Here is a 3,903-nt window from a genome sequence, read left to right as displayed (position 1 = left end):
CATTGGTCGGTGCTTGGGGGCGGGGCCGGCCGGGAGACAGGCCTGCGGGCTGGCGTCGCAGGGCAGGGGGCCCGGGACTCAGCATTCCTTTGTGACCGTCGGGGAAACTGAGCCTTGAGCTCCTGGACCATAGTGGGGGGAGGCGCGCCTGGGAGCCACGCTCATTGCTACTGGAGAGGAAACCGAGGCGGTGGGCTTGGGATTTCGGGAGGGTTAGTGGCTCCTCCCAAGCCAACGTCGGTGGATTGAGGGCTGGGGCTGGGATGTGCGCGAAGCCCAGCCCGTTGGGGGGGACGAGGAACTGAGGACCGCTGCCACGGCCCTGGAGGATCCGAGGGGAGCAGTTCCTAGTAGGTGGGTTTCAAAAATGGCCAAGCCGGTGCAGTCTCTAAAGGGTTAAGTCCACATCGCGGTCGCCCTTTGCTAATGCCATGATTGGGCCTCTTCGGAGCCCGCCGACCAATTACGAGCGGGCCGTTTTAGCTGGAACCAATCGGCGGCAGAAGCCGGAGTTTTCTCAAGCCAATCAATAGTAAATTAGCATCCGCCCTGCTTGCGCTCAGCCAATGGGGAGATGGCCATCGCAACCAATCAGCAGAAAGCACTGGGCCTCGCGTGTCGAATCAATTGCTGAGTCTGTCTCTGGGCCATCCAATCAGCTCCTGTGGAGCGCGCTTGGCCGGGGGCGGAGGCTCGCGGGAGAGTGAGGTTGTCCTTTGTCCCCAACTCCGATCCTGGACTTCCGTCCCGTCCCGTGGAGCAGCCGGAGCTGTAACCTGAGTGGCAGTTGCCCGAAGGGCTGGGCTCAACGGGGCCAAACCCATCCCCTTTCGGTTCATTCTGGCTCGTGGAGCCCCCAGGCGTTACAGAGTAGAACTGCACGCCATGAAGTTTTCTTGGACTGGTGTAGTGGGCTGTGCATGCAGATGCTGACCTCAAGGCCAGCAGTTCGAATCCACTAGAAGCTCTTCTGGAGAAAGCGAAAGTTGCCTGTTCCCATAAATATTTGAAGTCTCAGAAACCCAAATAATCCACTCTTTCCAACAGGGGCATATAGTCAGAGTTTGAGAAGTGGTGATTACTAGTCTCTTTTTGTCCAGCCCCAAGGGCCCGGTGGGGCATCGTGGTTACAATGGGCTGCTAACCACAAGGTCAGCCCTTCAGAACCACCAGCTGCTCCCCAGGAGAAAGACAGGGCTTTTTACTCCCCTAAAGGGTTGCAGTCTCGGAAACCCAGAGGGGCAGTTCTACCCTGTCCTAAGAGTTGGAATTGAGTTGAAGGCAGTGAGTTTGATCTGGGTGCTGTTTTTCTGTCCAGCCCAGGCCTCCTCCTAGACCTCCACCTCGACAGTCAGTCCAGGGGTCCTGGTGATTTCCTGGTAGGAGACAGGAGAAGCCCTGGTAGTACAATGGTTATACGTTGCGCTCCTAACCACAAGGTTGGCAGTTTGAAACCACCAGCCGCTCTGTGGGAGCGAGACGAGGCTTTCTACTCCCGGAAAGGTTTACAGTTTCAGAAACCCACAGTTCTGGCCTGCCCTTTGGGGTCACCATGGGTCAGAAGTGACTCGATGGCACCGAGGTTGAGCTCGGGAGAGACAGGTTTGATTCTTGGCCAGTGCACCTCATGCGCAACCCCCCACCGGCTACATGTCTGTGGAGGGCTGTCCGTGGATCACTGCTGCACTGGAACATCCAGCATAAGGCAGACCAGGGAGACCTGGCAATCAACTCCCCCAAATGAAACCCTGTGAGTCACATCTGTCCCTGGAGATGCTGTAGGAGGACTGGGCAGTGCTGGATTCTCCCTGGTGCCTGGGGGTGACCTCACAGGGGTCAACAACGACCCAGGCCAGATGCTGGCTGGTCATTTTCCCAGGGACCCCTGCCCCAATCATCAAAGCAGGAAAGACCCAGGTGCACCTTCTGGGACCCTGGTCTTCCCCTCCCTGGGCCTCAGACTTCCACCTCACCCTCCATGCCAGGCCACCATTCACCCTGCACCCAGAGGGGCCTTTCTGGAATGCAGATGTAACCACTTCCCTCCCCTGTACTAAAGCCATCCAGGGTTCCCCATTGCCCGTGGGAAATCACATCAAGATGAACCACTGGGGTGGCAGGGATCGATTCCCCGACCCGAAGTCGCTATCTGTTCTTTGCTGAGCGTGTAAAGTCCAGGTGCCGTCTGTCATTGCCTGGAACACACGATGAGCAGGCTTGGCTGCCACCTGCGAGTGTGGAGGCTCCAGGTTCACCCAGAGCCACCCCGGAAGAAAGGACTGGTGACTCACTTCTGAAAAGTCAGCCGCTGAGAACCCTGGGGGACCATTTGTACCCCACACGGCACCTACACACATGGCATTGCCAGCAGTGGGAAGTGGCCCCCTGGCGACTGATCTTACAAAGCCTCAGAAGCCTGTTGTGGTGCTGTGGTGGTGGTGGGTGCCCTGGAGTGAGCTCTGACCCCTAGCGACCTGATGTGCAGCAGCACGAAATGCCCCCTGGTCCTGCACCGTCCTCAGAACTGAGCCTCCATGCATGCAGCGTGCAGCCAAACCTGCTGATGGTGCGCACGCTTGTTTGTCCCTGTGTGTGAGCCCACAGTGGTAGCCAGGGTGTCCTTCCCATCGACCCTTCTGTAAGGAGATGTCCAGTTGTCTACAGATGGGCTTTGAGTCCCCAATCTGAACTCTCCCTCATTCACAGTATGATTTTTTGTTCTTTGATGCCTGATACCTCATCCCTTCAGCACCTTGTGATCACACAGGCTGGTGTGCTTCTTCCATATGGGCTTTGTTGCTTCTAAGCTGGATGGCCGCGTGTTTACCTTCAAGCCTTTAAGACCCTAGACGCTATGTCTTTTGATAACCAGGCACCATCAGCTTTCTTCACATTTGCTTGTGCACCCATTTGTCTTCAGCGATTGTACCAGGGAAGTGAGCACACCGTGATATGATGTTTTGTTCTTTGATGCCTAATCCCTTCGGCACGGCCAGTGGTTTTGAACTGCTGGCCTTGTCGTTAGCAGCCCACTTCTCCACCAGGGCTCCACAAGAAACCTGGCACCCATCAAAACCACAGGGAAATGCCCACAGCCTGTGGGCCATCCACCAGAGGAGAGTAAAAGGCAGCGTTTGCTCAGAGGGCAGCCAGGAAGGGCAGGAGAGGCAGAAGAAAGGTCTGGTGACTCCAGGGAGGAAATGGGAGGAGGGGCTGCAACCCCAGTCACCAAACCAAAGGTGGGTGGATGGTCGGACGGAAAGTTACTTTGTAAACGCTCACAAGCAAGAACCACAAACAGATACAAAGGAGCGAAACAGCAGCGAAGGCCAGCGAGGGGGTGGCAGGACCGGAAAAGTGGGAAAATCCTGGGAGGACAGATCCTTAAAAAGTGATCCTCACCAATCACAATGATCGACGTACAACCCCCCACCCCCAGGGGAATGAACAACAGAAACGTGGGTGAAGGGAGACAGCGGACGGTGTAAATATGAAAATAAAAATGATTTCTAAACTGTCAAGGGTTCAGGACGGTGAGAGGGTAGGGGAGGGAGGGGGGAAATGAGGAGCTGATGCCAAGGGCTCAAATAAAAGGATGTTTGGGAAATGGTGATGGCAACAAATGTACAAATGTGCTTGACACAACGGATGTCTGGATTGTTATAAGAACTGTAAGAGATAAGAGGTCACCACACACAGAATCCAGGAACAGAAATGGGAATGGGGATACCAGGAAGGTAGGGGGAAGGTGAGGAGAGGCGGGAGGAACGGGAAACCGATCGTAATGATCGACACACAGCCACACACACACACCCTTCAGGGGGATGAACAACAGAAACGTGGGTGGAGGGAGGCAGCAGACAGTGTATGATATAAGAATTATAATAATTTATAATTTATCAA

Source organism: Echinops telfairi, unplaced genomic scaffold (assembly GCF_000313985.2).
Source record: "Echinops telfairi isolate 266 unplaced genomic scaffold, ASM31398v2 ScPeMD7_7459;HRSCAF=8497, whole genome shotgun sequence".
NCBI classification, from domain to species: domain Eukaryota; kingdom Metazoa; phylum Chordata; class Mammalia; order Afrosoricida; family Tenrecidae; genus Echinops; species Echinops telfairi.
The sequence above is the reverse complement of the archived record's forward strand: the minus strand, read 5'-3'. Positions refer to the sequence as shown.